Consider the following 12,263-nt stretch of genomic DNA (forward strand, 5'->3'; position numbering starts at 1 on the left):
ATGGGTTCGGGGTGAAGAGCATCCTCTTTTGGGGATCCAGCAGGACAGGGGAAGGCAGTAGGTGATTTTAGTTCCTTAGGGATATTCTGTGTGTGTGTGTGCAGGGGAGGAAGAAGCTATATGCCCAGAGGCCTTTATTCCTCCAGCTTGCAAGGACATAGGGGATGTCAGGAAGTTGCCCCTTCAATCCCACACACACAAAGGCCCTTCTTAGGAAAGGAAAAATCAAGAAGACAAAAAGTAACATCTAAGAGGACTCCAGAAAGACAGATTTTTAAAATCTTGGGCAGTAGTTTATCACCTGACCAGGGACTTGAACCCTGGACCCTCAGATTAAAAGTCTGATGCTCTACCAACTGAGCTAGCCAGGTTTACTGGAAAAGAAAGAGCAAGTTGGTGCAGAGGAGAATCTAGTCAAGAAAAAGAGAGCAGGAAACAATAGGAGAAACCTGCTGCTCTCTCTCTCTTTCTTCCCAGCCTGGCTTGGTACTAGTGCTGGTTAAAAAGAGGGGGAAATATCAGCATCTATCAGCCTTTTATAGCTGTACAAGGATCAGGCACAATACAGAGGTACCCATCTGAAAGTGCCAAATGGTTGGATTGGTGAATGCAACCTGTAGAAGTCCAGGGCACACTGGGATATAGAGCCAAGTATACATCATCATCATTATTTCAAAGTGATAATGATAATGATAGGCAGGTTCACAATTGTCTCAGTAGTTGCATACAAAGGTGTACATTTGGCAGTGTACATTGGTAAATTCTGGCTCCTTCTCAGGCTCAGGTTGGCCACCCTGGTCTAGAGGTAGAAGTTAAAACATTTAAACTTGAAAGAGGGGCAATTTTCCCATTTCACACCTTTACATCCAAACATGATGACTTTCTAAAAAAAACCCTAAAGCTGTGGGAGGGATAGCTCAGCGGTTTGAGCAATGGCCTATTAAACCCAGCATTTGGAGCTCTATCCTTGAGAGGACAACTTAAGGATTTGGGGCAAAAATCAGTACTTGATCCTCCTAGTGAAAGCAGGGGGGTGGACTCAAAGGCCTTTCTAGGTCCCTTGCAGCTCTATGGGATAGGTATATCTCCATATATATTATATAATCCTCCTCCTTCAGCCAGAAGATTTTGGGGTGGATGTAGGAGTCACTGGGTAAAATTCTCTGGACTCTGTTATGAATCAGGTCAGAGCAGAGGTACATGGTGATCTAGCCTGGCTGTAAAATCTATATATCAACACCAAATATGCTGTAAAATTAATCCTCAGAAACGGCTGTTCCCCACCCAGATCCCAGCAAGGGGCTCTCTAAGGAAAGGGGCTGTTTAGGAAGGAAAGAAGAAAGATGTCCTTCTCTCCCTGGAGGAATTGGACTCTGCGCTTTGGACAGAAAGGAGGGGAAGGAAATGGTCACACGATGGCAACAGAACTTAAGAAATGAAACCCAATAGGTTTCTGTACACATTAATTCTGAACAGTGAACGAACCTGACTCCCGTATCATGAAAAGCCAAAAAGCCATTTCTCTCTATGGCCAGGAACACTAGGAGAAAAGAGTTACAATAATTCCTGCCCATTTACTTTTGAATTATTTTACATTATAAAGAAAATTGTAACAAAATTAGTCTGAACTTGAGCTGCCTGTTATTAAAAGCTGGTTCCCCAATTCAGTTCCAACGGCTCTGCTAGAAACAGCCCCAGCTGTCTGCTCACCCCAGGAAGAGAAAAAAAAGAAACCCCCACTCAGCACTGCCCTTGGCTCCAGGCTGCTGTCCAGGGGTGCGAGTGGGGACTGAGGAGGGAGCCAGTATCGGCCTCTGATGTTATGCTCCTAACATCTGCCCAGCCCATGCTGTCCTCTGCCTCAGCTGCTGCTCCCTGCATGCTCTAGAGTCAAACATGCAGGGCCCCGAGGAGAACAGAGGCTGGGACAGGGCAGCAGCCTGGGTTTGGCTGGGAAGTTGCTGGGAGTTCTCGTTCCCTGAGAAATGGCCTGGCTCCCTTCTCAACAGCAAACAAATCAATTACAGTCCCCTCCCCAGAAAAATCAGCCTGGAGCCAAGGGCAGCATGGGACGATTCCCCTTAGTTCCCACCGAGGCATGAGAGAACCCAGGGCGTTACTACCAGAGCTTATGGAACTGACGTGGGGAAACAAACCTTTAATAACAGGCAGTTCAAGTTTAAGCTATGTGTTTTGAACAATGTTTACAACATTAAATAACCCTTCAATCGTAGTGTCACCATCTATAAAATTGCTTCAGCCTTATAGGTTCCCAAGTGCAAATCTAAACATCTCTTCAAATACAAGGGAATGGAGATCAGTCAGTGTTCAGAGTCATCCCACATAAAAGAACCATGTTGTGGTACATACTGGCCCCATCATGTGGCCATCGCCTTTCCCTCCTCTCTGTTAAAAGTTTTGGTATTTTGCACAGAAGCTTTCTTCCCTCAGGAGAGACCTGGGAACCAGGGCTGCCAGCCAGACAAACACCTTTAATAGGAGGCGTAACCTGTCAAAAAATTATCTCCTTTCTTCAGTTCAGTGACAGCCTGAAATGTTACTTATCCCGGCAGAGCCGGAGGATTGACAGCAGCTACATCAACTCCCTGTGTAACTAACAGGAATGAACACAAACACTCCCTTGTAGCTGAAGAGATGTTTAGTTTTACCCTTGGTAAATTACAAGACTAACGGGCAAGATGGTGGTGCCAGATATAAAGAGCGAAACACGAAACAATCATCATAGTTATGCCCATAGTGACTGCAGAATCTTTCTATATTCTTATTATCATCAGTGTATTGTTTGCTCTGGAGTCTAGACATTGACTATACCTTGAGCAAGAAATTTGGATCTTGAGAAAATAATTGACTGGCCCTGGTTAAGGCAATGGAATTGACATCCACTCGGGTGTCCCCAAGCAGATTCAAGTAGTAACAACAGTGGCTGCCTTTTAGCCATAGCTTTTAATCAGGGCAATAAATTGATACAAACTCCTGTAAAATCATTTCTCAGCCCGAGTCCTTCACCCACATTCGTTAAGGCACTGGGCCACCATGTGGACGTTTCATTTCCCTCCTCAATTTCACACACAGACACAACTTCATTTGCACAGATCCATGAATAGCAAAACCTCCCTGTGTCTCTTGTCTGAGCCAGGGCATTCAATTCTATTGAAACCTTCTCTCCTGCAATGGCAATGGTCAGACAGAGGGGACGTGGCCACCTTCACCTCTGACAGTGAGAAATTGGCACGGCTCTTTCTTTATGCTGCTGTTATAGTCTATGAAACTTCAAAGGTGGAATGTAAGGCTGAGTTTATGCACCAACCCCCTGAAAAATTTCAGTGCCCCAGAGAAATCCTGACTCCTGCTATTGGAATGATATGCTAGAGATTTGTACTGGAAAGGGACTGTCTGCATTATCAAAGTGGGGAGTGAACAACAATCTATAGAAATGTTGTTGGGAACCAGGTTCAAAATCAGCCAGGAGAACTGGGGCTTCTGGTTCTTTTTGTCCAAGTCCTTTCTCAAATACATCCATAACTTCTATGCTTTCTTCTTCATTAGTTTTTCCTTCCATGAAACTTTTAAGGTCAAAAGGAGTGGGTTAGCCTCAGGGATGGTTCTAGGCACCAGCAAAGCAAGCAGGTGCTTGGGGTAGCCCATTTGCAGGGGCAGCAGCCGGCAGGGATCCAGCCTGGGAGCTGAGAACCAACAGGGGGCCCTGGGAGGTGTAGTTCCTTGGTTAGCTCCCTGCCTATAGAGCCAACCCTGGAGCAGGGAAAGAACTACATTTCCCAGCATTACCTTGGCTGCTAGCAACAGGAAAGGGTGGGGGAGGGAGTATGGTAGCTGAAACCTCATGCTGCAGCTAGCTGTGAATGGAGAGCTGGCTGCTAGAAGTGGTGGTACTGTGAACGGGGAACAAGTGTGCCCAAGGAATAGGCTTTGGCCGAGATATCCCATTCAGAAGACATCCCCAGACCAAATTAGGGATACTGGTGTGACCTCACCTGGCAGCCCCCAGAGAAGGAATTGGGTGGACTAAATGGACAGTGCATCTCTCTATCTGAAGCCTAGCAAGGGAGATCCCACTAGAATTTAAAATGAAAAGTAAGGGGGGGGGCTCTACTGGACTTGGGCAGCTTTAGATACAGTACCAGGCACATAGGAGGATTTACACTTCTGAGGCATGGAAGCAGAAATTGACTTTTCCTTTCCAGATTTAGCTAAGATTCAGAAAGGGAATCTAGCACCTGCCTTCCAGATTTTAATACCCTCAAAATTCAGGCGTGCTCAAGCTTAATTTGGGCAGCTGTTACTTCATTTCTCCCAAATCAAATATACTGATCCACTGTAACTTGCTGTAGAAAAAGTACAATAAAATTGAGCAAGAAATGCTTCCCAGTGGTTTTTAGGACTGGAATTGCTATTTTCAACAGCCATTGTCCCCCTTTTTTTTTTAGTTTTAGACAGTGATATTGCATTGGCAAATTCCCCATAGAAACAAAGAATGGAACAAAAGAATAATAAAGGCACCTCAACTTTTCCACATTTATGTAGGACAGTCTTATAATATACATCCAGATATCCTCCAATCACACAAGCTGAAAATTGTTCCACTTTGCTGCAGTTCTGTAACCATATGGGAACCAAACCTGTCTGTGTTCTGTGCACATCTAAAATTTCTGCTGAATGACCTGCCATGGGAGCGAGTTACCAGTGATCCAGGCCTAGGCCGGAAGAAGGGTGTAGGTGGGGATGGGGAGAGCCCAGGGCTGGGGCAGCAGGGGGTGTGGGTGGAGGGGACAGAGCCCAGGGCGGGGGTGGCAGGGGTGTGGGTTGCGGGGAGAACCCAGGGCTGGGGCAGCAGGAGGGTGCGGGGGGGAGCCCAGGGCTGGGGTGGGGGCAGCAAAAAATTTTTTTGCTTGAGGCATTGTGTTTCGTGTCATCAATGTCCTGCCCTGGTTAGCCTGCATGTTGAGGGAAGGAATAGAACATTATTTCAGAGATTACCAGCTACTTAAAAAATCTGAGCATAGAAACTTTAGGATCTTAATTTAATTTAATAAATCTAAATAAATTAAAATGTAATAAATAAAAATGAAAGAACAAATTAAATTAATAAATACATTAATAAATAAACTAATAATGTAATAACTTTAAATTTAATAAATTTAAATAAATACAATTTTATTTAATTTAATTGCCACACAATTGTGCTCATAAATTAAAGTGAAACAACATTTTTTGGATATTTTTGCAGAAAAGTTCTGTTCCATGACCTGGAATTGAATGTGGGTTAAAGAGGCACTGTCACCAAGGCACTAGCTCTTCTAGGCTGTCTCAGGCTACTTTCTGTCTGAATTGGAAAACTGGCCCAGTTTCCATTCTCCTGTGGGAACAAGAACAAAACATGAAGGACCCCCTGTGCTCAATGTCACAAACTGAACCCAATCAAAGGCATTGAAAAAAAATTGAATTATGCATCCGATTCCTCCATCAGGATGACAAGAGAAACACAAACAAATTTCAAGAGGAACAACCCTCCTCAGCTTTCATTTATCCCATCGCAATCCTCTCACCTGCTTTTTCTGCCTACCTAGAGGCTCTTCCAGGAAAAAACAACAACTCATTGAGCTGATAGTATTTCAGAGAGAAGGGTTTTGATACAGCCTCATAGAATATTGGCACACTATAACAGCGCTCTTGGTTTTAGTTGCTTCCTATCTTTGCTCCTATGTAGTCAATTCTGTGCCCTCAGGAAGCAGCCAAACCAGGGTAGATAGGGCACCCAACTTGGGACTCAAGCCCAAACCATGAGACTAAGAGTCTTACATTCCATATTATCAATGTTTACTATACTGCTCCCTTCTTCCTCCACCTGTATGTTTAACACCCAAATCTGCATACCCTCAAGCAATGCCAACTTTCTCCTAGGGAATAAACTGGAATTTACCCAACTGGGGGCCCTCAATACACAGCTTCCAAAGGTATTTGAATTCCTTCCAACTTCTCTTGCCACTACTCTAACAGAAATCCGTAGCAAGCGCTCTTCTCATGTTAAAAGAGAGATTGAAATGAAGCCATTTCTCCAGGTAGAATAAAAAGATTGTTTCACGAGTGGGATATTAAGCAAGGTTTATCAATGGAGACCAGAACACCCAATTGAGAGAAAGATAGTACCTTGACTCTACAATTTTAGAGCACTCAACCATCCTGACACCATGGAAACAACTGATCTATCAACCCTAGTTTTCTTAAATGTTTTATGAGCTGCTTAGGGAGGCCCAGGTGGCACATCTCTTTCAACACCTATAGGCCTTCTACAGCACAGCTGGTTTTTGGACACAATCACCCTCACCTAAAGTTACAGGTTTCCTAGAGCCCTGTGACTTCTGAAGTGTGGTAGTCTCCCTGCTCACTTATTAGGGGAATACAAGATGTGCCTAGCACAAACCTCCTCTGCTTTCTCTAAATTTCATGATCCTGTAGGTGGGATCAGCAGCCTGGGCTCAATTCTTGCTCAGAGAAAGTAACTTTACAATAAAAAACCTTAGTTCCTTCCTCACTTGCAATTCAAACAAAAGTGTGATTTTTTTCCTGACTCCCCCTTCTTCTAAATAATGCTGGGAAGGGCTGTGAAGACAATATGAAAATCAAAGCTTCCCACTGACGAATAGCAAAATGTGGGCATGTTTCCACTGTGCACCTCAAAGTCCTGGCTGCATGCCCTTTTACACAAATAGACATGTGCAAATTATTCCCCCCCCCTTTGATAGCAAGTCTAACCAATATTATCATAACGATAATAGACATTAAGGTTGACCCAAGATGAAAAACTGGGCAAAAATGTAGGTGCCTAACTGGGAGCTGAGTTCTTCTGAAAATCTGGCTCTAGTGGTGGGTGTGAGATCTGAAAATTCTGGCCAATTATGTGCCTGGAACCTCTAAGAACCATCTCAACTTTTAGCCTTTGAAAGGACCTGATGAAAAAGACTTCCTTCTGTTCAACTCAGTAGAGATTTTGTCCTTGATTTAAAATTGCCATGTTTCACATTGATCTCAGGTTTAGGTTTCACCACAATGTATTTTATTTTTATATGCAATGCAAAATAAATACTCCTCTGTTGACATTTGAACAGAGGGCTATACATAGATCTGCCACTAAACCACATTGCCTTTCACCTTGAGCAAGATGGCAACCAGCGGTATACAGGTGGAAGGCTATGAAATACGGTTCATCCTCAGAACCCTTCAGCAGCTAGACTTCAGGAATGGAAGAGGCTAATGATCCTTCTCTCCAGATGGTTAATTCTGAAGACTAGCCTATAGACCTGGGTGAACATTTTTTCGATGAATATTTTATTTTCTGAAATAGTTTGGTGGCCAAAAATGATTTTTTTTTCAGTTTTGTTTCAACAAGAACTCTGAAAAAAAATCATCTTGGAGCAACCTGAACTATTAATTATTATTATTATATAGGTTAGGCTACCTAGCAAGCAAAGAAATAAATGATTTGACCAGCTCTACTTGTATGAAAGGTCCACAATGGGAACATATCTATGCTCTGTTCTGAGGCTGTTTGGTTTTCACATGGTCTCCAAAACCCATCTGAGCATGATGAAGTATCAGTTGAGGAGACAAGTGAAGACGTGTTGAAAAGCTTCTTTCCCTGACTGGAAATCAAATCCGGGTTGTGGTGGTGAAAGTAATGAATAGACTAGACCACCAGAGAGGTAACAGTGGGTGTTTTTTATCACCTGTACTAGGCTTTCTCTGTCTCCTCTATCTAATTTTAGAACCTGGTCCTTTCTCCATTGCCCTGAGGGGACAAGAATGGAGGGTGAAGGATCCCCTGTGCTCAGGATCACAAACTGAGCCCAACCGAAGGCTTTGACACAAACTCAAATGATGCCTCAGCTTCCTCCACAAGGATCACAAGAGTAACACAAACAAACCCCAAGAAGAACAATCCTCTTCTGCTTTCATTTAGGTCCATCACAACCTTCTCTACTTCTTCTTCCTCCTACCTAGGGGCTCTACCAGGAAAACACATGGAGCCAATACTAACTCTTTCCTAGAAGCCCAGGGAGGAGTTTTGATACCACCTCACATGAGCTGACAGGAATTAAATTCCATGTAACGGGGCCCTTAGCTTTGCCTGCTCCTTAGCCTTGCTCCCTTGAGGCTCTTAGGCAGGAAATGTTTCTTCCTGTCTCTGAGCTTTAGTAGAGTAGGAAGAGAGGTCAAATTGACATTTCCATCATTCTCTGAGAGTGAGAGAGAATTTTCTCCTCTTCTATTCTAGCCTAGCTAAGAGAGGGAAAAATAACCCTTCAGGAGCTGACTGTCCCCCTTCAGTAATCTTTAGCTTCTCTACTTCTTCTTACATTGGCTCCAGCTCTGTATTGGGCATATAAGTACTTCTGTGTCATATCCTTCCCAGCCCTTTTTATTGTCATGGAGATTGTTTCAGGCTGCAGACAGAGTCAGCTCTCTGCCTATCGACTGGATCACACTGTATTCATTTCTTATATATTTCTCGAACTCCTCGTTACTGCATTTGTGATGATTTATAAAAACCAGCCTGAGAATAAAACAAGATGGCAATAAAAATAAATATTCCTTGCTAAAAATACCAATGGAACAGTAAGGAAATTTGTAGCTCAGAGCTTGCGTTAACATTGTTTGAAGACATGCAAGATGATGAGTGTTCAAAAATATTATGGGGAAAACATTATTTAAAAAGCAGAATGTGATGTTGTATGTTAAAAGAATGGGTTAGAGAGTTCCAATTATTATATTCTGATTCCTCACACCCCAGCCTTGCCTAGCCAGGAAAGTAGTGGAAATGTGATCATCAGTCAATAGATTTCTCTGACATGAAAAGGATACATGAGGCTGTTTGTAGTTAGCTCAGCATAAAAAAAAGGGATGGGGAAACTGCTGGCTGGTAGCTAAATACGCAGAACAAAGGGTTGGGATTCTTCTACACTCAAATTTGTTATGTAGCTGGCAGTCTCCCAAATGATGGTCTATTCCTTCCCTCAAAATGCAGGCTAACCCTCTCCTTTTGAGCTTAAAGTTCCATGAAAGGAAAAAAATAACAAGGAAGAAAGCATAGAAGCTATGGATGTAGTTGAGAAAGGACTTGGAGTGATAAAAGACCAGAGGCAACAATGTTTCTGCCTGGTTTTGAACTAGGGACCTTTTGTGTGTTAGGCAAATATGATAACCACTACACTACAGAAACCAACTTCTAGCATGTTTGGGCCCTTTTCAAAGACTCTCTCAGGAGCCGCTACACTAGCTGATTCCCTTTGAAGAACAGGGAAACAAAGGGCATCAAGAACTTATGGTTTTCAGATGATTCAAGAAAATGGAGTAGCATTGTCCCCCTCAGGTAGCCCCTGTTCAATTCCAGGTCAGAAAGCAAAACTCTTCTGCAAAAATATATAAAAATGTTGTGTTTCACTTTTCTTCATAAGTACAGTTGTGTGGCAATTAAATGATGACCCTAAAGTTTCATAAAAGCAAAGAAACTAAACAAAAAAGGGTGGGAAATATGGATGTATTTGAGAAAATGGCTTAGAATGAAGGAAGACAAAAATTGATTGTTAGAGAGTAAAGGCAGTGTTTTCCCCTGGTTTGGAACTTCTCTCACAACTACTGTAATAGGAAAGCTAAGCAAATGGTTTTCTATTGTTCCAAAGGAGATTGAAGTGAGGCCATTTTCTCCAGATAGAAGAAAATGGTCATGTCAGGAGTGGGATTTGAAACCACGTCTCTATGCAGAGACCAGAGCACCCAAGAGATAGGAAAAAGGAGTTTTAAAATTGGTGCTTTAGACCAGTCCACCATCCTAATGCTACAAAAAGTTTAAGTTACCAACCCTAATTTTCAATTAATATTTGATTAACAATTTAGGGAGTTCAAGATGGCACATCTCTTTCAACTCCTAGAGACCTTCTACAGCACAGCTGATCTTTAGACACACTCACCTGGACCTAAAGTTACACATTTCTTGGAGCTCCATGAGTTCTGAAGTGGTGTAATCTCCCTGCTCACCTTTTAAGTGAACAAAAGATGGTTGCTAGCATTCTGAGAAAGTAATGGTGAACCTCAAAATCCTGCCCTGTGGGCCAGATAGTTAAGCAACCAGCACCCACAATCTGTACCATGATAGCATCCTGTCTGACAAAAACTCACTTATCAATAGCTGGGGTGTGAAATCCTCATTTCTTGTTCCCTCACTGTAGTCCCCACTTCCCTATTGTTTGTCATTATAATCTCTGTCTGGTTTTGTGATTGTTTCTGTCTGCTGTATAATTAATTTGTTGCGTGTAAACCAATTAAGGTGGCAGGCTATAATTGGGGGGAGGGATAGTTCAGTGGTTTGAGCATTGGCCTACTAAACCCAGAGTTATGAGTTCACTCCTTGAGGGGGACACTTAGGGATCTGGGGCAAAATCAGTACTTGGTCATGCTAGTGAAGGCAGGGGGCTGGACTCAATGACCTTTCAGGGTCTCTTCCAGAGGTAGGATATCTCCATATATTATATTATTAGATAATCATGTCACAATATATTATGATTGGTTAGTTAAATTTTAGTAAAATGATTGGTTAAGGTGTAGCTAAGCAGAACTCAAGTTTTACTATATAGTCTGCAGTCAATCAGGAAGTGTGAGAGCGGAATTGGAATTGTTTTGCTAAGGGCGGGAACAGGAACAGAGACACAGGCAAGGCTCTGTGGTGTCAGGCCTGGGAAGAGGGATACTGAGGAAGGAAATTGGAATCATTGCTTGCTGGAAGTTTACGCCAATAAACATCAAATTGTTTGCACCTTTGAACTTCGGGTACTGCTGCTCTCTGTTCATGCGACAAGGACCAGGGTATGGAAGGGTGAAGAGATAAACCCTTTAACAAGTACAAGTACGTCTTTCAGGGTGTGAAAAATCCACACACCCCGAACCAGTATAGTTAAGCTGACCTAAACCCTGCTAAATGAAAAGAAAGATGGTTTTGTCAATGTAGCTATTAGAGGGATGGAAAACTCCTCCACTTACTGTAGCAACTGTCTACTCCAAACTGCTATAGCAGTGTTACAACAGCATTTTAAGTGTAGCTAGCCCAAGCATGAGACCAGATGTGGCTCCAGTTTTGCAGTGGGGAAGCTCAGGCACTAAGATGACAGCAATGACAATACACCAATGCCTCTAGAGTTAGCAGGATTCAAACCTGTGTTCAGAGACCCCGATGGATTTCCTAGGTCAGCACCTTAACCACTCAGCCACAGCTACTTCATATACACATGCTTCACTACACAACAATTCTGTTCTCACTGAATTGTCACTTCAAATTGTGTGCTCAGACCCGCTCCCCCAGCACACTCATAGCTGTGCATTAGTGTATGTGTGTACATGGCTGAACAGCAAGAATTCCTGCCCATTTCCCTTCCAGCTGGAGCATGATTAGAGTGTGTTTGTGGTTAACGACATTGCTATAGATTGCTGTTCACGCCCCACTTTGACAATGCACACAGTCCCTTTCCAATTCAAATCTCTAGCATATCATTCCAATAGCAGGATTTCTCTGGGGCACTGAAATTTTTCAGGGGGTTGGTGCATGAACTCAGCCTTGCATTCCATCCTTCATGTTTCATGGACTATAACAGCAGCATAAAGAAAGAGCCGTGCCAATTTCTCACTGTCAGAGGTGAAGGTGGCCACATCCCCTCTGTCTGACCATTGCCATTGCAGGAGAGAAGGTTTCAATAGAATTGAATGCCCTGGCTCAGACAAGAGACACAGGGAGGTTTTGCTATTCATGGATCTGTGCAAATGAAGTTGTGTCTGTGTGTGAAATTGAGGAGGGAAATGGAACATCCACATGGTGGCCCAGTGCCTTAACGAATGTGGGTGAAGGACTCGGGCTGAGAAATGATTTTACAGGAGTTTGTATCAATTTATTGCCCTGATTAAAAGCTATGGCTAAAAGGCAGCCACTGTTGTTACTACTTGAATCTGCTTGGGGACACCCGAGTGGATGTCAATTCCATTGCCTTAACCAGGGCCAGTCAATTATTTTCTCAAGATCCAAATTTCTTGCTCAAGGTATAGTCAATGTCTAGACTCCAGAGCAAACAATACACTGATGATAATAAGAATATAGAAAGATTCTGCAGTCACTATGGGCATAACTATGATGATTGTTTCGTGTTTCGCTCTTTATATCTGGCACCACCATCTTGCCCGTTAGT

At 43.0% G+C, this 12,263-nt stretch overlaps 2 non-coding genes across 2 annotated transcripts; both read right to left on the reverse strand.

Annotated features, from left to right (window-relative positions):
* Positions 1-298: 298 nt before the first annotated feature.
* Positions 299-371, reverse strand: TRNAK-UUU. The gene has a single exon. It is a non-coding gene; the product is annotated as a tRNA-Lys (tRNA).
* An 8,812-nt stretch (positions 372-9,183) lies between these two features.
* Positions 9,184-9,256, reverse strand: TRNAV-AAC. Its single transcript has one exon. It is a non-coding gene; the product is annotated as a tRNA-Val (tRNA).
* Between the last annotated feature and the right edge of the window lie 3,007 nt (positions 9,257-12,263).

Source organism: Trachemys scripta, chromosome 25, assembly GCF_013100865.1.
Source record: "Trachemys scripta elegans isolate TJP31775 chromosome 25, CAS_Tse_1.0, whole genome shotgun sequence".
Classification (NCBI taxonomy): domain Eukaryota; kingdom Metazoa; phylum Chordata; order Testudines; family Emydidae; genus Trachemys; species Trachemys scripta.